At 40.1% G+C, this 26,265-nt stretch overlaps 1 protein-coding gene across 9 annotated transcripts in view; it reads right to left on the bottom strand.

The window, feature by feature from the left end:
• SYTL4 (synaptotagmin like 4) overlaps positions 1-26,265 on the bottom strand; it is a 121,962-nt gene that overhangs the window by 90,599 nt on the left and 5,098 nt on the right. For 3 of the 9 annotated variants that reach the window (XM_059883407.1, XM_059883402.1, XM_024987982.2), the window contains one exon: positions 2,744-2,939. The gene's annotated coding sequence lies outside the window, so the exon portion shown is untranslated. Of the gene's footprint in view, positions 1-2; positions 669-698; positions 836-2,743; positions 2,940-26,265 lie in introns of those variants that run through there. The other 6 variants (XM_059883403.1, XM_059883404.1, XM_024987981.2 and 3 more) reach the window with 3 other exon arrangements.

The raw sequence follows: 26,265 nt of genomic DNA, 5'->3' as shown, positions 1-26,265 counted from the left end.
ACCTGCGGTGGATCCGCGGAGACCAGGGAAGTGGACGCCGTGAGGGCCGAGGTCCGGAAGCAATGCGGAGCCCAGACACCGCAGAAAAGGTGACTCGACGCCTGGGAGGGCGTAGTTCCCGCTAGGAGATCAGCCCCTCCCCTGCCAACTAGGGCCAGCTCCCGGGAGGGGCCCCGGTTCCCGAGGGCGGGAAAAGCTGTCCACACTGGAGGAAGCAGAGCCCCAACGGGAACAGCCCTCAGCGGCGACGGATGGGCCGGGGAAAGGGCTTGGAGACTAAGGCACTGGGACGACCCAGAGGGATGGTATGGGGAGGGAGGAGGGAGGAGGGTTCAGGATGGGGAACACATGTATACCTGTGGTAGATTCATTTTGATATTGGCAAAACTAATACAATTATGTAAAGTTTAAAAATAAAATAAAATTAATTTAAAAAAAAAATAAGGTAAAACAAAGTGGTGGGGAGGGACCGCCCAAGCTGACGGGAGTCAAAGCGTGGTGCGGTCCGCCCAGGCCAACGGGGCCAAGGGACAGAGGGTAAGCTCCGGACAAAGCGAGACTGGGAGACCGGGAGGGGGGAGGGAAGAGAGCAGGTCCCCTAGATGGGGGTGGGGGCGCTTAGGCAGTGAAAAGCGGCTGGGGGCCCAGGAGGCGTCCCGGACCGAGTGCAGAGGGACGGCTGTGGGCCATGGACCTACCTGTCACCTGCAACAGGTGCCACGAGAGGGTGAGACGTCCCAGTGCCGGATTCAGGGAAGAGTCTACCGCGCCGGGAAAACCGCAGCCCCGCTCCAGGCAGCCAGCCCTTCTCACCCTCCCAGGAGGCGGAAAAAGCTGCAACTTTCCCTGGAGCGGGGAGGAGCTGGACTCTTAAAGGGGCCGCACAGCACTCCGGGCTCCATGAAAGGGGGCCACGCCACCGGCCACCCGAAGGGGAGCTCTGAGGACCAAATCCTTAAGGCACTGGAGGGATGCGGTCCCAGGTTAGCAAAGGGAGCTTGACGACTGACATAGGAGTCTGACTAGACCTGGGTTTCATAGGTGGTCCCTCTCTCAGATGATACATCATGTCTCTCTTCCCTTCAGCTGAGCCACAAATTGTTGTGTACTTCTAAGAAGCGAAGACTCTCGACCATATAATTTGGGAAGAAAAAATACGATGCTATTCTGATCCTTTGACTTTGTTTTTTTATGGCAAATAAAAGTGTCTGTCCGAAACAGAAACGTTTTGGGGAAAGGACATAGACTAAATTCACACACAGACACAACTGGTTAAAATATTCAGCTCACTAGTAATCTAAATGGAGTAAATTAGAACCATAATGAAACTCTTCAGCAACAGTTTTTGTTTGTTTGTTTGTATAACACTTAATGAAGACAAAGTGGCCACACAACAAGCTCTTTCATAATTGCTAGGAGGAGTGTGTTTTGGCTTAAAACCCTTTTAGAAAGCATGTGAGCAGTATATATCAATAGACATTAAAATGTTTATATTTACCCAATAATTATAGATTCCTCTCCCCAGTCTCCCTACTCCCCCTCATTCTTCTCATCAGCTATTAACCAGGCTCAAGTCCCTTCCATCTGTCATCAGCAATTAAACATGCTCAAGTCTCTGTCACCTTGAAAAAAAATCCTCCCTACACACTAGGTACCTCTCTAGCTCCTCTTTATGGGCAATTTCTATCCCCTTCTTACTCAGCAATTTGGCTTCCTTCCCCTCAACACTCCACTGAAACTGCTCAACAAGATACTCAACCAATGAACTCTGTGTCAGAAAAGCTATATTAAATAAATAAATGCAGTGTTTTCCCTGCTTATCTTGCTTGACCTCCCCCCTACATTTAACACTGTTAACCATTTCCTCCTCCTTGAAAGTCTTCCTGTGGCATCTATGATGCCGCACTCTTGCTTTGCCTCCAAACCCTTTGCCCTCTCCTCGGTCTCTTTTGCAGATTCCACTTCTGCTATCTAGCCTCTGAAAGCTGGACATTCTCAGGACTAGGCTACCTATACTCTTTCCCTGTATGATCTTTCACTCATTTGGCATGAATTACCATCTATATGACCACATCTGTAATTTTATACCTCTATCCAGACTTCTTCACTAAGCTCTGCTTTCTTGACATTTCCACTTGGATGTCTCAAACTCAACACATCTGAAGCTGAACCCACCATCTTTTCTCTTAAATTTGCTCCTCCTCCTTATCTCAGTAGCTGACAACATGTCACCCTAGGCAGAAACTTTGCACCAAGCATAGTACCTGGCAAACAGTAAGTCCTCACTAATATTTGCATATAATGAATGAATGAATGTTTCCTAAGGAAACAGAAACGTACACAAAATTTTTGTAGAATGATGTAAATCCCAGTATTACTTAGAATAATAAAATACTAGAAAAAATCCTTATGATTCACAGTGATAAGAGAACAGACCCTCTATGATTTCAATACCTTTAGACCATGAATCTCTGCATCTTGTTCTATGTCCCTGGATATATTCCAGTGTCTCCTGGTTTATATAGTCTGTGAGAACGCGAATAGAATTTGTTTTCTAATGTTATGTGAAAATTGTTTAAAACTTAATTATGTTGAAAAAAATTCTTATGGTTCAAAGGTTAAGTAACTTATAGTATAGTCACAGAATATTATATAAACAATAAAAATGATATTTACACATAATTCCTAATGACAGGAAAATGTTTATACTCTAGGATTAATTGAAAGTATGTGCTGTACTTACTTGCTCAGTGATGTCCGACTCTTTGCAACCCTATGGACTGTAGCCTGCTAGGCTCCTCTGTCTGTGGGATTCTCCAGGTAAGAATACTGGAGTGGGTTGCCATGCCCTCCTCCGGGGATCTTCCCAGCCCAGGAATCGAACCCAGGTCTCCTGCATTGCAAGCAGATTCTTTACCGTCTGAGCCACCAAGGAAGCCCTGAAAGTATAATACAACTTTAATATAAGATATGATCACAAGAATTAGTGGAAATGAGTGGAAAAGGCTAAAAAGAAATGCGGAAAATAGTAACAGTGGCTGTCTCTAGGTGGTATAACAAAATGAAGTTTTTGCTTTCCTCCTTTTTTTGTATTTTCAACTTTTTTTTTCTTATTTCTATTGACGTATAGTTGATTTACATTGTTGTTAATTCCTGTTATACAGCAAAGTGATTCAATTATACATATATATATATATATATATATATATATACACATTCTTTTTAAAATATTCTTTTACACTATATTTTTTCTGTGACTGTGGTTTTCAGTCTGTCTGCCCTCTGATGGAGAAGAATAAGAGGCTTATGGAAGCTTCCTGATGGGAGGAAATGACTGAGGGGGAAACTGGGTCTTGTTCTGATGGGCGGGGCCATGCTCAGTAAATCTTTAATCCAATAAGATTAAAAATCTTTAATCCACAGCCTTGTCTAACTCAATGAAACTATGAGCCATGCCATGTAGGGCCACCCAAGATGGACGGGTCATGGTGGAGAGTTCTGACAAAACGTGGTGCACTGGAGAAGGGAATGGCAAACCACTTCCGTATTCTTGCCTTGAGAACCCCATGAACAGTATAAAAAGGCAAAAAGATAGGACACTGAAAGATGAATTCCCCAGGTCTGTAGTTGCCCAATATGCTACTAGAGATCAGTGAAGAAATAACTCCAGAAAGAATGAAGAGACAGAGCCAAAGCAAAAACAAAACCCAGTTGTGGATGTAACTGGTGATGCAAGTAAAGTCCAATGCTACAAAAAACAATACTGCATAGGAACCTGGAATGTTAGGCCCATGAGTCAAGGCAAATTTGAAGTGGTCAAATAGAAGATGGCAAGAGTGAACATCCACATTTTAGCAATCAACAAACTAAAATGGACCAAAATGGGTGAATTTAACTCAGATGGCCATTATATCTACTACTGTGGGCAAGAATCCCTTAGAAAAAACAGAGTAGCCATCACAGTCAACAAATGAGTCCGAAATGCAGTACTTGGATGTAATCTCAAAAATGACAGGATGATCTCTGTTAGTTTCCAAGGCAAACCACTCAATATCACAGTAATCCAAGTCTATGCCCCTACCAGTAATGCTGAAGAAGCTTAAATTGAACAGTTCGATGAAGACCTACAAGACCTTCTAGAACTAACACCCCAAAAAGATGTCCTTTTAATTATAGGGGACTAGAACACAAAAGTAGGAAGTCAAGAAATACCTGGAGTAAGAGGCAAATTTGGCCTTGGAGTACAAAATGAAGCAGAGCAAAGGCTAATAGAGTTTTTCCAAGAGAACACACTGGTCATAGCAAACACCCTCTTCCAGCAACACAAGAAAAAACTCTACACATGGACATCACCAGATGGTCAATTCCAAAATCAGACTGATTGTATTCTTTGCAGCCAAAGATGGAGAAGCTCTATACAGTCAGCAAAAACAAGACCGGAACTGACTGTGGCTCAGATCATGAACTCTTAATTGCCAAATTTAGACTTAAACTGAAGAAAGTAGGGAAAACCACTAGACCATTCAAGTGAGACCTAAATAAAATCCCTTTATGATTATACAGTGGAAGTGACAAATAGATTCAAGGGATTAAATCTGATAGAGTGCCTGAAGAACTATGGACGTAGATTCATGACATTGTACAGTAAACAGGTATCAAGACCATCCCCCCAAAAAAAGAAATGCAAAAAGGCACAATGGTTGTCTGAGGAGGCCTTACAAATAGATATGTGAAAGGCAAAGGAGAAAAGGAAAGATATACCCATTTGAATGCAGAGTTCCAAAGAATAGCAAGGAAAGAAAAGAAAGCCTTTCTCAGTGATCAATGCAAAGAAATAGAGGAAAACAATAGAATGGGAAAGACCAGAGATCTCTTCAAGAAAATTAGAGATACCAAGGGAACTTTTCATGCAAAGATGGGTGGGTACAATAAAGGACAGAAATGGTATGGACCTAACAGAAGCAGAAGATATTAAGAAGAGGTGGCAAGAATACACAGAAGGACTATACAAAAAAGATATTTATGACCCAAATAATCATGATGGTGTGACCATTCACCTAGAGCCAGACATCCTGGAATGTGAAGTCAAGTGGGCCTTAGGAAGAAGCACTACCAACAAAGCTAGTGGAGGTGATGGAATTTCAGTTGAGCTAATTCAAATCCTAAATTTGCCAGCAAATTGGGAAAACTCAGCAGTGGCCAAAGGAGTGGAAAAAGTCAGTTTTCATTCCAATCCCAAAGAAAGTCAATACCAAAGAATGCTCAAACTACCACATAATTGTACTCATCTCACACACTAGCAAAGTAATGTTCAAAATTCTCCAAGCTAGGCTTCAACAGTATATGCACCATTAATTTCCAGATGTTCAAGCTGGTTTTAGAAAAGGCCAGAGATCAAATTACCAACATCTTCTGGATCATCAAAATAGCAAGAGAGTTCCAGAAAAACATCTACTTCTGCTTTATTGACTACGCCAAAGCCTTTGACTGTGTGGATCACAACAAACTGCGGAAAATTCTTAAAAGAGATGGGAATACCAGACCACCTGACCTGCCTCCTGAGAAATCTGTATTCAGGTCAAGAAGCAACAGTTAGAATTGGACATGGAATAACAGACTGGTTCCAAATTGGGAAAGGAGTACGTCAAGGCTATATATAGTCACCATACTTATTTAACTTATGTGCAGAGCACATCATGGCAGAAAGGAAGAAGAACTAAAGAGTCTCTTGATGAACATGAAAGAGGAGAGTGAAAAAGTTGGCTTAAAACTCAACATTCAGAAAACTAAGATCATGGCATCTGGTCCCATCACTTGATGGCAAATAGATGGGGAAACAGTACAAACTGTGACAGACTTTATTTTGGGGGGCTCCAAAATCATTGCAGATGTTGACTGCAGCCATGAAATTAAAAGATACTTGCTCCTTGGAAGAAAAGTTATGGGCAACCTAGACAGCATATTAAAAAGGAGAGCCATCACTTTGCCAACAAAGGTCTGTCTAGTCAAAGCTAGGGTTTTTCCAGTGGTCATGTATGGATGGGAGAGTTGGACCATAAAAAAAGCTGAGCCCTGAAGAATTGATGCATTTGAACTGTGGTGTTGGAGAAGACTCTTGAGAGTCCCTTGGACTGCAAGGAGATCCAACTAGTCCATCCTAAAGGAAACCAATCATGAACATTCAATGGAAGGAGTGATGCTGAAGCTGAAACTCCAATACTTTGGCCACCTGATGTGAAGAACTGACTCCTTGGAAAAGACCCTGATGCTGGGAAAGATTGAATGCGACCCTGATGCTGGGAAAGATTGAATGCAGGAGCAGAAGGGGACAACAGAGGATGAGATGGTTGGATGGTATCACTGACTCAATGGACATGAGTTTGAGTAAACTCCGGGACCTGGTGATGGCCAGGGAGGCCTGGAAGGCTGCAGTCCACAGGATCATAAAGAGTAGGACTCGACTGTGTGACTGAACTGAACTATATTTTTTTAATTTTAATTTTCAACTTTCTTATAATGAGCAAATATGGCACTGATGATATAAAATTTTTGGAAAAACTTTAAAAGGGAAAAAAATTTATTTTAATTCTAACAGACAAAATGGCAAAATTCAGCTTCCAGGCTCTCCCTTATTTTTCTTCCATACTTTAGTCCTTTAGTACCCTGCCTACAGCCTGAAGTGTGAAGAAGCCACTTCAAAAAGGAAATCCTTTTGTTCTGTCTGGCTTTGCCAACTCAGCTCACAAAGCCTGCTGCTCAGCCCTGGGCTATGAATGTGTTCAACTCCCTATCCTGGCCTGTGGGGAACTCAGACCAAGCACTTCTCTGCTTCTTCTTTGCAGGTGGTCTTTGGCAGAGCTGGAAATACCTTCATCCAGTAGAGAATTCAGAAAATATTTAGTCCAATCCCCTTGTTCCTCAGTAATAGTATTTTGTGTTCTTACTTCTTTCTGTATATGCACTTTCTTACTCTCCAAGGTCTACCTTATTAAGGAGAATGTTAGGATCTGACTCCTTTACTCTAAGACAGTCTCACGAACCAGCTACAAATACACAGGGACAAACATAAACGATGAACCAAAACAGTTAGTCAGCGGCCTATTTACACAGATTCCATGCCTTACAAACTGCTGTCTATTTCTGTTTGAGCCTCCTTGTTTGCCCCAAGGATACTGTGCTTAAATCTTATACCAAATATTGTGAGGGGTCCAATGCAAGCAAACCCAGACACTCACAGTTCAGTTCAGTCACTCAGTCGTGTCCGACTCTTTGCGACTCCATGGACTACAGCATACCAGGCCTCCTTGTCCATCACCAACTCCCGGAGTTTATTCAAACTCATGTCCATTGAGTCAGCGATGCCTTCCAGCCATCTCATCCTCTGTCATCCCCTTCTCCTCCTGCCTTCAATCTTTCCCAGTGTCAAGGTCTTTTCTAAGGAGTCAGTTCTTCACATCAGGTGGCCAAAGTATTGGAGTTTCAGCTTCAGCATCGGTCCTTCCATTGAATACTCAGGACTGATTTCCTTTAGAATGGACTGGTTGGATTCTCCTTGCTGTCCAAGGGACTCTCAAAAGACTTCTCCAGAACCACAGTTCAAAAATAGCCAGACTGGTTTCCCAATTGGCTACAGCATTTTACATTCCCATCAGCAATGTATGACAGTCCTAAATTGTCTACATCCTTGGTAACAGTGGTTATTATTGGGTTGTTTTTTTTTTTTTGATTAGACATTCCAGTGGATGTGAAGTGGGTTTATTATTGTAGTTTTGATTTGCACTTCCCTAATAACTAAAAGGGAGAAGGCAATGGCACCCCACTCCAGTACTCTTGCCGGGAAAATCCCATGGACAGAGGAGCCTGGTAGGCTGCAGTCCATGGGGTCGCTAAGAGTCAGACACGACTGATCGACTTCACTTTCACTTTTCACTTTCATGCACTGGAGAAGGAAATGGCAACCCACTCCAGTGATCTTGCCTGGAGAATCCCAGGGACGGTGGGGCCTGGTGGGCTGCCGTCTATGGAGTCACACAGAGTCGGACACGACTGAAGCGACTTAGCAGCAGCAGCAGTAATAACTAAAGATGTTGAGCACATTTTCATGTATTTACTAGCCATTGGTATATCTTCTTTGAAGAAATGCCTATTTAAATCCTTTGTCCATTTCTAAATTAGATTATTTGTCTTTTATTATTAGTTGTAAGGGCTCTCTATATATACTACTTATACTCTTGAAAAGAGAGGATGGGTTGAGGGAAGGGAAAAGGGAGAAGGACATTCTTAGAAGAAGTGGCATGGAGTTGAATGCAGATGTTAACAGCAGGTTTTGCTGTTTGATTCAAGAGGAGGGTTGATATCAGGGTTAAATGTTCTGAATTTTATTGAGAATGGGTCCTTTGTGATTATGGCCAAAATAAATAAATGCAGGACTGGTTTATTCTTTGAGGGTTGGTAACTTTTAAGAACTATTCAAAGATTTATTCTGAGTGGTCATTCATTCTCATAAAAGCATTTCTGAAGGAAGGAAATCCATTATTTACCAGGCTATGAAAACAAAAGATAGGGGTGCCTTGTTACAAAATGTAATGACCTATGTGTTTTATTTTCCTTTGCCACTCTAGCAATGTTTGATGCTATTGCCCGCTTCTTACTTATTTAAGTCTCTTCTCCTATGAAAGTGACAAAGTGTTAGTCACTCAGTCATGTCCAACTCTTTGCAACCCCATGGACTGTAGCCCATCAGGCTCCTATGTCCATGGGATCCTCCAAGCAAGAATACTGGAATAGGATGCCATGCCCTCCTCCAGGGGATCTTCCCAACTCGGGGATCAATCCCAGGTCTCCTGCATTGTAGGCTGATTCTTCACTGCCTGAGCCAGGGAAGCTCTCCTCCTCTCCTATCATTTCTGGAATATCATAGCTTCCTGGTTCTCCTCTCTCTGTCTTTCTTACTCTTCTCAGACCACACTTTGTCTGCCCACACTTTAACATTCAAGGCTTAACCATCACATTTACTCAGGAGAAATCTGTGGGCACTAACATTTACTGCTGCTGCTGCTGCTGCTAGCGACCCCTGGACTGCAGCCTACCAGGCTCCTCCGTCCATGGGATTTTCCAGGCAAGAGTACTGGAGTGGGTTGCCATTGCCTTCTCTGCTAACATTTACTAGTACTTATTAAATACATTGGTTTTGGGAGCTGGAAATGCAGCAGTAAACAAACAAAGATCTTGCACACACGGAGCTTACATTCTAAGTCAAAGAACAATAAATAGTAGCACAGTAGCAAACACACATCACACTTACTATTATTCCAGTTACTATTCTATTAATCTAAGACACACACATACACATTTAGTCCTCACAAAAAAATCCTGTGATATAGATACCATTACTACTCTCATTTTACAAATAAAAAAACTGAGGCACAGAGAGGTCAAATGGTTTAAGTTGGGATTTGAAAAATGGCTCCAGAGTCTATGTTCTTAACTAGTATTTTATATTGCTTCTCAGTTATAAATAATCACATCAAATAAGTACTAAGAGGTAGCTAAACTGGTATTTCAATTATCATTACTCACCAGTCACCTCCCTTACATCCAGGAGAACTCTAGAAATTAATTCGAGGAAGGGAAAGAGAATGTTTAAGAGGATTCATGGGAGTAGAAGGCACTATGGTTCCCCTGTTAAGTATGTTAGTCACTCAGTCATGTTCTTTGCGACTCCATGGACTGTAGCCCACCAAATTCCTCTGTCCATGGGATTCTCCAGGCAAGAATAATGGACTGGGTTGCCATTCTCTTCCCAGGGGATCTTCCCAACCCAGAGATGGAACCCACATCTCCCATATTGCAGGCAGATTCTTTACTACCTGAGCCAGGGAAGCTCTGTTGAAAGCAAGCAAAAAGGTCTCAGGTAAACCTTTCAAGAGGTGAGACTGGTATCTTAATCTCAGGTTGAAGGCTTGCTGCACTACAGAAATGTTTAGGCCTGCCTATGTAGCCACTAAAGCAGGAAGGGTTCGTGGGAGAACTTAACATATGTCCTGTGGTGTTTGAATAAGGGAAGCTTGTGCTTGACTTTTACCTGAAGAAAACTGAAGGCATAAAACTGGTTGAAGTTGTTCACAACAGCAGGACAAAGAGAGAGGTCTAGACTTCCAAGGGACCATGTTTTCTATGGGCCAGGTAGTTTCTTTAGAATGTATCTGGCAACTCCAGCAGAAAAATGAGGATCCCATGAGGAGAAAGTTGTGTGAGCAAGAGCCATAGGGGAAGACAGTCAGTGTATATTGTTCCCATCAGGAATGGCACGGGGAGGAGGTCCACTAGGGGAATGGGAAGTGAAGGAGTCTCTGAAGAAACCACAAAAATACATTGCAAGAAAAGGCAGTGCTGGGGCACTGATAGCCAGATTACACCAGATCCACTCAAAGATCCACTCAATTAAGCCTCACTGTCCCTTTAAGCAGAGAAGGCAATGGCACCCCACTCCAGCACTCTTGCCTTGAAAATCCCATGGACGGAGGAGCCTGGTGGGCTGCAGTCCATGGGGTCGCTGAGAGTTGGACATGACTGAGCGACTTCACTTTCACTTTTCACTTTCATGCATTGGAGAAAGAAATGGCAACACACTCCAGTGTTCTTGCCTGGAGAATCCTAGGGACAGGGGAGCCTGGTGGGCTGCCGTCTATAGGGTCGCACAGAGTCGGACACGACTGAAGCGACTTAGCAGCAGTAGCAGTCCCTTTAAGACTCTCTCTTCCTACCTACTGGGACTGTCAACACTAGAGGAACGTGAAGCAGCAGAGCAAGTAGGGCAGGAAGGAGCCAGGAGAGTGAAAGAACAGACTAAGTCACTTTTCTTCATTGAAGATCTGGGGGATCTCCAGTCAACTGCACTGGAGGTACGGGGATGAAGAAGCTTTAAATTGAATGTGAGAAAAATTTTTAATTTTGAGTGGTTGAACTCTGTAATGCCTATTGATTATACTATTGTAAATATCTGAGAGTAACCTAAAAGCTAACGGGTCATATATGTAACATAATGTGCAATTGTAATGTGTTACCAAATGAAAGCAGGGTAAAGGAATAGAGAGTGATGAGGTGATATTTTACGTAAGTTAGTGAAGGAACACTTCTCAGAGAATGTGATACAAATGAAGTGAAGAGCCAGGCCCTAGGAATATCCTTAGCCCTCATCCCTTTTCAGTATACACATTCTCCTTGGACTATTTCATCCATTTCCATGGCTTGTTTCTCCTGATGACTCTTAATCTTGAATCTTTACCCTAAATTCTCTCCTGATCTTCAGGCTCATATATTTAATGTCTACTAGATATCCCCACCTCAGTGATCACAACTATTTCAAATTCAACTTCTCCCAAATTAAACTTCATCTGCCTTCCAAATCTCTTCTATCCCCAATGTTGTCGATCGTAGTGAATAGCATACAAATAGCACAAACCAGAAATTGTCCCCATACCTAACTCATCCCCAGATCCTATTGTTCTCATCACATAAACAAATCTTGAAATCCTTCTCACTGCCACTACCCTAACTCAAGTCATAATCATCTCTCACTTGGACTACAATAATAACCTCCTGACTGGTCACCCTACTTCCAATCTATCTTCTACTCTGCAGCTAAAATAATCTTCCTTAAAGTCAAACAAGATAACGGAGAAACTCAATGGCTCTTGATAGTTCTCAGAGTTGTCTTTCATGTGGCTTAGAGGGACTTTCATGATCTGCTTCCTATCTTTTTTTTTAATTTTCAATCAGCTTTATTTTTATATTCTCCAAGTTTTTGTTAAAGGGTAGGCTCTCTTAGCTATTTTTTAAATGTTATTTATATTTTTAGTTGGTGGGAAATAGTTTTACAGTTTTGCGTTGGTTTCTGCCAAAAAACAACATGAACCAATCAAAATTATATAAATATATATATATAAAAATATATACGCACACACCATATATATATAAATATATATATATTTATATATATATATATATATATTTATATATATATGGTGTGTGTGTGCTCAATCGTGTCCGACTCTTTGCAACTCTATGGACTGTAGCCTGCCAGGCTCCTCTCTCCAACGGATTCTCTAGGCAAGAATACTGGAGTGGGTTGCCATTTCCTTCTCCACGGGATCTTCAGTACCCAGGGATTGAACTGGGATCTCTTGCAACTCCTGCCTTCACAGGTGGATTCTTTTACCACCGAGCCATGTATATATCCCTTCCCTCCTGCCTCCTAGTTCTTACATGCCATCTCTTCCACACTCCTTGTTCTTGAATGCTCCTCTCCCAATCAACCTAAATGATCTGCACTTCCAACCAAACCCCAAATTCTCTTACGTCTCTTCCATCCTCCCTTTATCTTTGCCAGGCTAATCCTTTCTCATTCTTCAGCTCACATATGATCTCTTCTGGAAAGCCTTTCCTGTACCCCACTAATATGGGTGCCTGACCTCTGGGCTCCCACTGCCCCACAGCACCTTCTATATATCTCAGTCACAGCACTCACTCCATGGCATTCTCATTGTTCAAGTGGTGGACCTTCCCATTAAAACGTGAGCCCCTTGAGAGCAGAACCTATGTCTTATTAATCTCTGTATCAGTAAGACCTGAAATATAACACAGGTTCTCTTTCAAAGTTCAGAGTGTTCCTCGCCTGAATTCTTCTTTTCTTCATTCTTCCTTGCCCTTTAAATTACCAATCCCTCCTAAAGATTTCATTAGCTTATCCTACAGGATGTTTGTGTGCTAAACAGCTAGCAGATTCATTTCTCCTAGGTTCTCAAAGTTGCACCTTGTCCCACAGGACATTTGGCAATATCTGGGGGTACTTTTGGCCAGCACAACTAGGGGAAGGAATGAGGTGCCACTGGCATCTAATAGGTAGAGGCCAGGGATGCTTCTAAACAACCTGTAGTATACACTGGAGTGGGTTGCCATTCCCTTCTCCAAGGGATCTTTCTAACCCAGGGATCAAACCCAGGTCTTCTGCATTGCAGGCAGGTTCTTTACTGTCTGAGCCAGTAGGAAAGCCCCCAGTATACAGCACAGCCCACCACCCCCACCCCCACCCCCGCAACAACAAAGTAGTATCCAGGTGAAAACATCAATAGTATGGAGGCTAAGAAACCCCACCCAAGGGCAAGCAAAGCCCACATCTCTGGTGGAATTTCTAGCCTTGTTTTTCTTATGCTGAATTACAGAGCTGCCTATGAAATCCAGTCCTGTCTTCTGGGGTCTAAGATAACAATGAGGAGGAAAAAGGAGTCATAAAGATGAGGTCCTTGTGGTCCTGGGTTTTCCTGGATGAGCAAAACCACATTTCAGTGTGTGTTAAAACTCATATTTGGGAAAATACTTTCTCTACAGGGAGATGTACCATTCTACACATGGCCCAAAGTGCTTTAACTAGATTCAGAGAACTCTTTAGAGCTACTGTTTTTGGCTTTACATGCATATCTCTTTTAATCCTCACAATAGCCCTATAAATTAGGCAATGTTACTATCTCCGCTTTACAGATGAAGAAACTGTGGCTCAGAAAAGTTACTGCTAAGTCGCTTCAGTTGTGTCCAACTCTGTGCGACCCCATAGACGGCAGCCCACCAGGCTACCCCATCCCTGGGACTCTCCAGGCAAGAACACTGGAGTGGGTTGCCATTTCCTTCTCCACTGCATGAAAGTGAAAAGTGAAAGTGATGTCACTCAGTTGTGTCTGACTCTTCACGACACCATGGACTGCAGCCCACCAGGCTTCTCCATCCATGGGATTTTCCAGGCAAGAGTACTGGAGTGGGGTGCCATTGCCGTCTCAACAGAGAAGTTAAGTAACACATTAATGATAAAGGAAGGAATAAGTACTTAAATCCAACACCTTTCTATTACACCATGCTAGGATGATTCAGTACTGAAAGCATAGAAAAATCAAGTTCTCAACACAGAAAATATCTTCTAATTCTTCCAACAGTTTGTTTGCTTCTATCAAACTCAAAAAAGAAAAAGTAGTTTGGTATCCACTCTTCAGTCCAGTTAACCCTTTGCTTGATTCTTCACACTTGAGTAGGACCTATCTTCCTTTGGTACATTTCCATTAGGGGCACTGTAGTCCAAAAGGATCAGGCCTGGGCTGAGAATCAAAAAGATATAAACTCAATTCGATTAATCATGTGTGCTTAAAAAAGTGATTCTCATGTACATCACTGTTCCTTGGTTTCTCACCTTCAAAATGATAAAGTTTGACTATGATAACAATAGGATATGAGAGATGTGATATATCCCACATAAAGGCTTTTCTAATATGCAACTTTAGTGTCATTTCTCAGGCTCAGGTCCAGTCCCTAGCCAAAGGTCCCTAGGATTCCATCTGCTTTTCCTTCTTTGCAAAAGTGCTGCTGCCATTTCTATTCCCTTGAGGTTCTCATCAGTATTCCCATTCTACCATTCTGTAGAGTGGGAAACCATCTCAATACTCTAGATGACAACCACAGGAGTTCATTTTATGTAATTTGTTATATCATCACAAAACTAACCCTTCCCTTACAGGAAGTGACTATTACACGGGCAAGAATCAGAGGAAAGCATGGATTGTACAGCTTTTCTGTTGTTAATAAGAACACTATTGAAGACTGTTCTAGCATCATATATAATGCTTCATAAGAATGGTAGTCACTGTAATAAGATTGTGCCAGCCTTATAATGCCTCAGTTAATTAAGCATCCACATGCCTCCACGCAAAGGACAGTTTTTGCTGATGCAGTAGCCTATAGTCTAATCATTTCATACCACAACCTGCATTACTGATCTCTCCCCCATTCTGCTTATATCAATTCTCATGCCACAGGCTTAATCTTCAAGGATCTGGAGGTCACATCTCCATCTGTCTTGCTGCTGCCATTCCTTTTTGATAAGGAAATTCAAAATTTCTCTCTTTAGACTTACAGGGAAGGGTTGTCTGCACATCTCTTCACTTAGGTTTAATCTCTGCTTTTTCTCTTTAAATTCTCTTTGTGGTTCTTCTTGCACTCCTGATTGACAATCTTGAGGCTGTTTCCAGTGTGTAGCCAAAGGTATGTGAGGATGAAACCCGACAAAAATAGATTAAAATTACATGTGCAACTAGTAACTGGGAAGCTTCACCAAATTTGCTGTGTCCTAGCACCAATTTTGAGTAAACAAACAAGTTTACTGAGAGTCTACCCTTTCCTACCTTTCTATTTGAAGTTCAGTAAACTGACGATTAGGGGCTTCCCAGGTGGTACAGTGGTAAAGAATCTGCCTGCCAATGCAGGAGAAACAAGAGACGTGGGTTTGATCCCTGAGTCAGGAATATCCCCTGGAGAAGGGAATGGCAAGCCACTCCAGTATTCTTGCCTGGGAAATCCCATGCACAGAGGAGCCTGGTGAGCCACAGTCCATGGGGTCACAGAGAGCACACATGCAAACTGATAACTATCTCATCTCTGGATGAACTGAAAAGTTGCAACAGGATTTAGAAAAGAAAGATACTTAGCTAGAGGACTTAAAGTGGTCTTTCTTAAAGAAGAAGATTAGTTCCTTCTGAGCTCTAAATCCTATGACTGGCCTGTGTCAAAGTTTTCAGATGGTATCTCTTTCTGTAGGTCTTCAAAATAATCACAAAAGGAGTTTTTTTAGAGTAAAACTAGGGCCATGAAGAAAAACAGAACAGGAAAGAAAGAACAAGGATGATGTCAAAACTCCATCCTTCCATTGCTTCTGAGGAAGAAATTGGTAGAAAGTTGATGCTTCTGTTTCTCTGAAGCAGTGACGAATAGACAATCAGATAGGACACCCCCCCAAGGGGGAAAAAAAAAAAAACTGCACATTGGCATCAGCTAGCTCAGACTAGCCTCCACTCTGTATACATCTGATAGCTTATGGTGAACGACGTTGGATTCATGATCTCCGAAGAAGATATAGCTTCAGGACCAGGGACCAGGCTTGATCATTCCAGAGCTTTGGTGTAGAAGAGTTTTATTAAAGTACAAAAAGGGACAGAGAAAGCTTCTGACAAGAGACATCAGAAAGGGGATGGAGAGTGCCCTACTCACTAGTCTTATCAAGGCCTTATATACTTTTATCAGACCCACTCCCCCAAAATACATCTTAAATTAACGAGATTCAGTTCAGTTCAGTCACTCAGTCGTGTCCGACTCTTTGCAACCCCATGAATCGCAGCACGCCAGGCCTCCCTGTCCATCACCAACTCCCAGAGTTCACTCAAACTCACATCCATCGAGTCAGTGATGCCATCCAGCCATCTCATCCTCTGTCGTCCCCTTCTCCTCCTGCCCCCAATCCCTTCCAGCATCAGAGTCTTTTCCAATGAGACAACTCTTCACATGAGGTAGCCAAAGTACTGGAGTTTCAGCTTTAACATCATTCCTTCCAAAGAACACCCAGGACTGATCTCCTTTAGAATGGATTGGTTGGATCTCCTTGTAGTCCAAGGGACTCTCAAGAGTCTTCTCCAACACCACAGTTCAAAAGCATAATTTCTTCTGCACTCAGCTTTCTTCACAGTCCAACTCTTACATCCATACATGACCACTGGAAAAACCATAGCCTTGACTAGACGAACCTTTGTTGGCAGAGTAATGTCTCTGCTTTTCAATATGCTATCTAGGTTGGTCATAACTTTCCTTCCAAGGAGTAAGCATCTTTTAATTTCATGGCTGCAGTCACCATCTGCAGTGATTTTGGAGCCCAAAAAAATAAAGTCTGATACTGTTTCCACTGTTTCCCCATCTATTTCCCATGAAGTGATGGGACCAGATGCCATGATCTTAGTTTTCTGAATGTTGAGCTTTAGGCCAACTTTTTCACTCTCCTCTTTCACTTTCATCAACAAGCTTTTTAGTTCCTCTTCACTTTCTGCCATAAGGGTGGTGTCATCTGCATATCTGAGGTTATTGATATTTCTCCTGGCTATCTTGATTCCAGCCTGTGCTTCTTCCAGCCCTGTTTTTCTCATGATGTATTCTTCACATAAGTTAAATAAGCAGGGTGACAATATACAGCCTTCATGTACTCCTTTTCCTATTTGGAACCAGTCTGTTGTTCCATGTCCAGTTCTAACTGTTGCTTCCTGACCTGCATACAGATTTCTCAAGAGGCAGGTCAGGTGGTCTGGTATTCCCATCTCTTTCAGAATTTTCCAGAGTTTATTGTGATCCACTCAATCAAAGGCTTTAGCATAGTCAATAAAGCAGAAATAGATATTTTTCTGGAACTCTCTTGCTTTTTTGATGATCCAGCTGATGTTGGCAATTTGATCTCTGGTTCTTCTGCCTTTTCTAAAACCAGCTTGAACATCTGGAATTTCACAGTTCAGTTATTGCTGAAGCCTGGCTTGGAGAATTTTAAGCATCACTTTACTAGCGTGTGTGATGAGTGCAACTGTGGGGTAGTCTGAGCATTCTTTGGCATTGCCTTTCTTTGGCAATGGAATGAAAACTGACCTTTTCCAGCCCTGTGGCCACTGCTGAGTTTTCCAAATTTGCTGGCATATTGAGTACAGCACTTTCACAGCATCATCTTTCAGGATTAGAACTAACAATAGAAAGGTCTTACTATACCTTACAACATACCTCTTAAGATAACAAGATTAGTTGGAAGGTTCTTGTTAAGGAGAAACATGTCCTTGAGCAAAATACATTGTTATACTAAGACAAAGCAATGTAGAAAAAAATGTTTGTCCTTTTCTCCTTCTTGACAGCCCCAGACCCCTTTCTCCTCCTCAGGGACCCTGGACTTCTTATCAATCTGCCTAAGAAGTATCTCTCATCCCCCCCTCTTTTCTTTTATATCCAATGAATATTTTCTTCATATCCAATGAGTATTCAGGACTGATTTCCTTTAGGATGGACTGGTTGGATCTCCTTGTAGTCCAAGGGACTCTCAAGAGTCTTCTCCAACACCACAGTTTAAACGCATCAATTCTTCATCATTCAGCTCTCTTTGTGAGTCCAACTCTCACATCCATACATGACTACTGGAAAAACCATAGCTTTGACTAGACAGACCTTTGTTGGCAAAGTAATGTTTCTGCTGCTTAATATTCTGTCTAGCTTTGTCATAGCTTTTCTTACAAGGAGCAAGTGTCTTTCAATTTCATGGATGCAGTCAACCATCTGCAGTGATTTTAGAGCCCAAGAAAATAAAGTCTGTCACTGTTTCCACTGTTTCCCCATCTATTTCCCATGAAGTGATGGGACCAGATGCCATGATCTTGTTATAAATATATAGAAAGTTATAAACTTTATATAACTATCTCAGTTATAAGTTTATATAAAGGCCTGGCAAGTTCCCCATAACTCAGAATCCAAACGTGCAATAGCCTATAATGCCTAAGAATCCTCTCAATAGTCTTAAAGTCATAGTTAGAGGATGATTTAGCATAGGCTTAATTCTAGAAAGCATCCTTCAAATCAGTGACTGAAAAATAATTGGCTCGTTCAGGGATTTTGGACAATAAAATATAAGGATTGGGCACCACAGGGTGTAAAGGAACCACAGCCAAAGCTCAGAGCCTTGTTAGTTAGCAAATGTCTTCCCCAGAAGAGAGCCTATCTGCAAGGCTGTTTAAAAAAAAAAAAAACTAATTTTCCATTTAAAAAATTACAAAGCATACAAAGAAATAGGGGAAAATGCCACATTCAAAGGGAAAAAATAAAGTGGCACAAACTGTCCCTGAAAAAGCACAGGCACAGAAGTACCAGACAAAGACTAAAACAACTATCCTAAGTATGCTCAAAGAACTAAGAGAAAATACAAAGAACCAAAGGAATCAGGAAAGGGATATATTTTTTTAAATGAGAATATCAATAAAGAGGTTAAAAATTATAAAAAGAAACAAAAAAAGAAATTCTAGAGTTGAAAATACAGGAGCTCAACAAAAATATCCACTAAAGGGTCTCAACAGTAGACTGAAACAGGAAGAAAGAATCAGTGACACTGAAGATATCATGTGAAATTGTCAAGTCTGAGGGGCAAAAACGAATGAAGAAAAGTCAACAGAGATTAAAAGACTTATGGGACACCAAGTAACATATGCATTATGACAGTCCCAGAGACTGAAAGCAAAAAGGAGTAGAGAGGTTATTTGAAGAAATAATGGCTGAAACCTTCCCAAATTTGAGGGAAAATATGGATTCACAAGTCCAAGAATCTCAATGAACTCTAAGTAAGATTAACTGAAGAGGCTTACACCAGGATACATTATAATCAAACTGCCAACAGCTAAACTGAGAATCCTGAAAGGAGCAAGAAAAAGTGATTCATGTGTAAGTGATCCTCAATAAGATGATCGGCAAATGTCTAAGTGAAAACCTCAGAGTCCAGAAGTGGCATAACGTATTTATAGGGCTGAAAGAGTAAATGTTAACTGAGACTTCTATATTATATCTAACTAAACTGTCCTTCAAAAATGAGGGGGGAATTAAAACATTCTCAGATAAACAATGTTCAATATCAAAAAGGAAATTTTAGCCACAGAAAGTAGACAAGAAAATTAAATAAAAGGCATCCAAATTGGAAAGGAAGAAGTAAAATTATCTGTTTGCAGATCACGTGATCTTGTATGTAGAACATTCTAAATATTCCTCCCCCAAAAAAGCTCATTAGAACTAATAAAAGAATTCAGTAAATTTGCAAGGTACAAAATAACATACAAAAACCAGTTGCATTTATATACACCAATAATGAACAATCTGTAAAGGAAATTAAGAAAATAGTTCCATTTATAATAGTATCAAAAAGAGTAAGTATAGGCAACAAAACCAAAAATAAATAAGTGGGACTACACCTAACCAAAAGGCTTCTGTACAGCAAAGGAAAGCATCAACAAAAGAAAAAGGCAACCTACCACATGGGAAATATGTCTGATAACATTTTAATATTTAATTAATTAATATTTAATTTAATATTTGCAGATAATATGTCTGATAAGGGGTTAGTATCCAAAATATATAAAGAGCTCATGACACTCAAAGGGGAAAAAGCAAACAATCTGATTTAAAAATGGGCAGAGGATCTGAATAGACTTTTTTCCAAAGAAGACAAACACATGGTCAATAGATACATGAAAAGGTGCTCAACACCACTAGTCTTCTGGGAAACGCAAATAAAACCACAATGAAATACCACCTCAGATCTGTCAGAATGGCTATTTTCAAAAAGGCAAGAGATAACAAGTATTGGTGAGGGAGTGAAGAAAAGGGAATTGTTGTGCACTGTTGGTGGAAATGTAAATTGGTATGGCCACTATGGAAAACAGTATACAGGGTCTTCAAAAAATTAAACATAGAACTACTACATGATCTAGCAATTCCAATTCTGGGTATTTATCTGAAGGAAACAGAAACACTAAGTTGAAAATAATTATGTGAACCCACTGTGGACTGTAGCATTATTTACAATACCCAGGATACGGAAACAGCCTAAGTGCCCATGTACGGATGACTAGAAAGAAAATGTAATACACATATACAACGGAATATTTCTGTTGTTTAGTCACTAAGGTGTACCGAACTCTTTGTGATCCCATGGACTATAGCCTGCCAGGCTCCTCTGTCCATGGGATTTTCCAGGCGAGAATACTGGACTGGGTTGCCATTTCCTTCTCCAGGGGATCTTCCCAACCCAGGGATCAAACCCACATCTCCTGCAATGGCAGGTGAATTCTTTAACCTTTGAGCCACCATTCACTCACAAAAAGAAGGAAATATTACCATTTGTGACTACATGGTCTGACCTTGAGGGCACTATGTTAAGTTAATTAAGTCAGAGAAATACCATGTAAGGTCTCTTAAATGTGAAGTCTTATTTAAAAAAAAAATCCTCACAGTTATACTAGACTGGTGGTTGCCAGGGGCCAGGACTGGTGAGTGGGTGAAAAGGGTGAAGGTGGTCAAAAGATACAAACTTCCAGGTATAAAATAAATAAGACCTGGGATGTAATGTACAGCATGGTGAATATACTTAGCAATACTTCGCTGTGTACTTGAAAGCTGCTAAGAGAGTAGATCTTAAAAGTTCCAGAAGAAGAAGACAAAAAGTAAGGCCATGAGAAAATACTTGAGGAGATAATAGCTGAAAATTTCCCTTAAAGGGAGAAGGAAATAGCCACCCAAGACCAAGAAACCCAGAGAGTCCCAAACAGATTAAACCCAAGGCAAAACACCCCAAGACACATATTAATCAAATTAAAAAGATAAAACACAAAGAACAAATATTAAAAGCAGCAAGGGAAAAACAACAAATAACATACAAGGGGATTCCCATAAGGATAACAGCTGATCTTTCAATAGAAACTCTTCAGGCCAGAAGGGAATGGCAGGACATACTTAAAGTGATGCAAGAGAAAAACCTACAACCCAGATTATTGTACTCAGCAAGGATCTCATTCAACTATGAAGGAGAAATCAAAAGCTTTACAGTCAAGCAAAAGCTGAGAGAATTCATCACCACCAAACCAACTCTTCAACAAATGTAAAGGATCTTCTCTAGGCAAGAAACACAGAAAAGGTGTATAAACTCGAACCCAAAACAACAAAGTAAATGGCAATGGGATCATACTTATCAATAATTACCTTAAATGTAAATGGGTTGAATGCCCCAACCAAAAGACAAAGACTGGCTGAATGGATACAAAAACAAGACCTGTATATGTACTATCTGTAAGAGACCCACCTAAAAACAAGGGACATACACAGACTGAAAGTGAAGGGATGGAAAAAGATATTTCATGCAAATGGAGACCAAAAGAAAGCAGGAGTAGCAATACTCATATCAGATAAAATAGACTTTAAAACAAAGGCTGTGAAAAGAGACAAAGAAGGACACTACATAATGATCAGAGGATCAATCCAAGAAGAAGATATAACAATTATAAATATATATGTACCCAACATAGGAGCACTGCAATATGTAAAGCAAATGCTGACAAGTATGAAGGGGGAAATTAACAGCAACACAGAGACTTTAATACTCCACTCACACCTATGGATAGATCAACTAAACAGAAAATTAGCAAGGAAACACAAACTTTAAATGATACAATGGACCAGTTAGACCTAATTGATATCTATAGGACATTTCACCCCAAAACAAGGAATTTCACCTTTTTCTCAAGTGCACACAGAACATTCTCCAGGACAGATCACATCCTGGGCCATATATCTAGACTTGGTAAATTAAAATAATTGAAATCATTCCAAGCATCTTTTCTGATCACAATGCAGTAAGATTAGATGTCAGCTACAGGAAAAAAAAAAAAAAAAAAAACTATTAAAAATTCCAACATATGGAGGCTAAACAACATGCTTCTGAATAACCAACAAATCACAGAAGAAATAAAAAAAGAAATCAAAATATGCATAGAAACGAATGAAAATGGAAACACAACAACCCAAAACCTATGGGACTCAGTAAAAGCAGTGCTAAGGGGAAGGTTCATAGCAATACAAGCTTACCTCAAGAAATAAAAAAAAGTCAAATAAATAACCTAACTCTACATCTAAAGCAACTAGAAAAGGAAGAAATGAAGAACCCAAGCGTTTGTAGAAGGAAAGAAATCATAAAAATTAGGGCAGAAATAAATGCAAGAGAAACAAAAGAGAACATAGCAAAAATCAACAAAGCCAAAAGCTGATTCTTTGAGAAGATAAATAGACAAACCATTAGCCAGATTCATCACAAAATAAAGGGAGAAGAATCAAATCAACAAAATTAGAAGTGAAAATGGAGAAATCACAACAGACAACACAGAAATACAAAGTATCATAAGAGACTACTATTAGCAACTGTATGCCAATAAAATGGACAACTTGGAAGAAATGGACACATTCTTACAAAATTGAACCAGGAAGAAATAGAAAATCTTAACAAACCCATCACAAGCACAGAAATAGAAACCGTAATCAGAAATCCTCCAGCAAACAAAAGCCCAGGACCAGATAGCTTCACAGCTGAATTATACCAAAAATTGAGAGAAAAGCTAACACCTATCCTACTCAAACTCTTCCAGAAAATTGCAGAGGAAGGTAAACTGCCAAACTCATTCTATGAGGCCACCATCACCCTAATACCAAAACCAGAAAAGATGCCACAAAAAAAGAAAACTACAGGCCAATATCACTGATGAACATAGATGCAAAAATCCTTAACAAAATCCTAGCAAAAAGAATCCAACAACATATTAAAAAGATCATACATCATGACCATGTGGGCTTTATCCCAGGGATGCAAGGACTCTTTAATATCCACAAATCAATGTAATACACTACATTAACAAATTGAAAGATAAAAACCATATGATTATCTCAATAGACACAGAGAAAGCCCTTGACAAAATTCAACATCCATTTATGATAAAAAAAAAAAACCCTCCAGAAGGCAGGAACAGAAGGAACATGGCTCAACATAATAAAAGTTATATATGTTAAACCCACAGCTAACATTATCCTCAATGATGAAAAATTGAAAGCATTTCCCCTAAAGTCAGGAACAAGACAAGGGCACCCAGTCTCACCACTACTATTTAACATAGTTTTGGAAGTTTTAGCCACAGCAGTCAGAGAAGAAAAAGAAATAAAAGGAATCAAGGTTGGAAAAGAAGAAGTAAAACTCTCACTGTTTGCAGATGACATGATCCTCCAAATAGAAAACCCTAAAGACTCCACCAGAAAATTACTAGAGCTAATCAGTGAATATAGTAAAGTTTCAGGATATAAAATTAACACACAGAAATCCCTTGCATTCCTATACACTAACAATGAGAAAACAGAAAGAGAAATTAAGGAAACAATTCCATTCACCATTGCAACGAAAAGAATAAAATACTTAGGAATAAATCTACCTAAAGAAACAAAAGACCTAGATATAGAAAACTATGAAACACTGATGAAAGAAATAAAAGATGACACAAATAGATGGACAAATATACCGTGTTCATGGATCAGAAGACTCAATATAATGAAAATGAGTATACTACCCAAAGCAATCTATAGATTCAATGCAATCCCTATCGAGCTACCAATGGTATTTTTCACAGAACTAGAACAAATAATTTCACAGTTTGTATGGAAATACAAAAAAACTCAAATAGCCAAAGCAATCTTGAGAAAGAAGAATGCAACTGGAGGAATCAACCTGCCTGACTTCAGACTATACTACAAAGCTACAGTCATCAAGACAGTATGGTACTGGCACAAAGACAGAAATATAGATCAATGGAACAAACTAGAAAGCCCAGAGATAAATCCACGCACCTATGGACACCTTATCTTTGACAAAGGAGGAAAGAATATACAATGGAGAAAAGAAAATCTCTTTAACAAGTGGTTCTGGGAAAACTGGTCAAGCACTTGTAAAAGAATGAAACTAGAACACTTTCTAACACCATACACAAAAATAAACTCAAATGGATTAAAGATCTAAACATAAGACCAGAAACTATAAAAGTCCTAGAGGAAAACATAGGCAAAACACTCTCTGACATAAATCACAGCAGGATCCTCTATGACCCACCTCCCAGAGTAATGGAAATAAAAGCAAAAATAAAACAAATGGGACCTAATTAAACTTAAAAGCTTTTGCACAACGAAGGAAACTATAAGCAAGGTGAAAAGGCAGCCTTCAGAATGGGAGAAAATAATAGCAAACAAAGCAACTGACAAAGAATTAATCTCAAAAATATACAAGCAGCTCCTGCAGCTCAATTCCAGAAAAATAAATGACCCAATCAAAAAATGGGCCAAAGGACTAAACAGACATTTCTCCAAAGAAGACATACAGATGGCTAACAAACACATGAAAAGATGCTCAACATCACTCATTATCAGAGAAATGCAAATTACACAATGAGGTACCATCTCACACCGGTCAGAATGGCTGCTATTCAAAAGTCTACAAACAATAAATGCTGGAGAGGGTGTGGAGAAAAGGGAACCCTCTTACACTGTTGGTGGGAATGCAAACTAATATAGCCACTATGGGGAACAGTGTGGAGATTCCTTAAAAAACTAGAAGTAGAACTGCCATACAACCCAGCAATCCCACTGCTGGGCATACACACTGAGGAAACTAGAATTGAAAGAGACACGAGTACCCCAATGTTCATCACAGCACTGTATACAATAGCTAGGAATGGAAGCAACCTAGATGTCCATCAGCAGATGAATGGATAAGAAACCAGTGGTACATATACACAATGGAATATTACTCAGACATTAAAAAGAATACATTTGAATCAGTTCTAACGAGGTGGATGAAACTGGAGCCTAATATACAGAGTGAAGTAAGTTGGAAATGAAAAACACCAGTACAGTATACTAACGCAATATATGGAATTTAGAAAGATGGTAATGATGACCCTATATGCAAGACAGGAAAAGAGACACAGACGTAAAAAACAGTCTTTTGGACTCTGTGGGAGAAGGTGAGGGTGGGATGATTTGAGAGAATAGCATTGAAACATGTATATTATCATATGTGAAATAGATTGCCAGTCCAGGTTCAATGAATAAGACAGGGTGCTCAGTACTGGTGCACTGGGATGACCCTGAGGGATGGGATGGGGAGGGAGGTGGGAGGGGGGTTCAGCATGGGGAACAGATGTACACCCATGGCTGATTCATGTCAATGTATGGCAAAAACCACTACAATATTGTAAAGTAATTAGTTTCCAATTAAAATAAATAAATAAAAAAAATAAAAGTTCTCATCAGAAGTGTGATTATGTGGGGTGATGGATGTTAACTAGACTTATTGTGGTGATCATTTTGCAATATATACAAATAGGGAATCATTGTGATGTATATGTAAAAATACAATGCTATATATCAAATATATATACACATGCATATGTATAAAAAGTAAAATACTCAGGGATAAACTTAACCAAAAGGTGTAAGTCTTTTATGCTGAAAATTATAAAAGGTTACTGAAAGAAATTAAGGAATACACAAATAAATAGAAATCCATTCATGTCTAGAAATTGGAAAATTCAATATTGTTATGATGCCACCAAAAGCAATCCCTATTAAAATCCCAATGACATTTTGGCAGAAATTTTAAAAAATATCCATCCTAAAACTCCTATAGTATCTCAAGGGATTTTGAATAGTTACAAAAATCTTGAAGAAAAAAAAGTTGGAGACCTCATACTTCCCGATTTTGAAACTTACTACAAAGTTACAATAAACAAAACAGTGTGTTACTAGCAAATA

This window comes from Bos taurus, chromosome X (genome assembly GCF_002263795.3).
Source record: "Bos taurus isolate L1 Dominette 01449 registration number 42190680 breed Hereford chromosome X, ARS-UCD2.0, whole genome shotgun sequence".
NCBI classification, from domain to species: domain Eukaryota; kingdom Metazoa; phylum Chordata; class Mammalia; order Artiodactyla; family Bovidae; genus Bos; species Bos taurus.
Note: the sequence above shows the minus strand (reverse complement) of the source record. Positions and strands in the feature narration are given on the sequence as shown.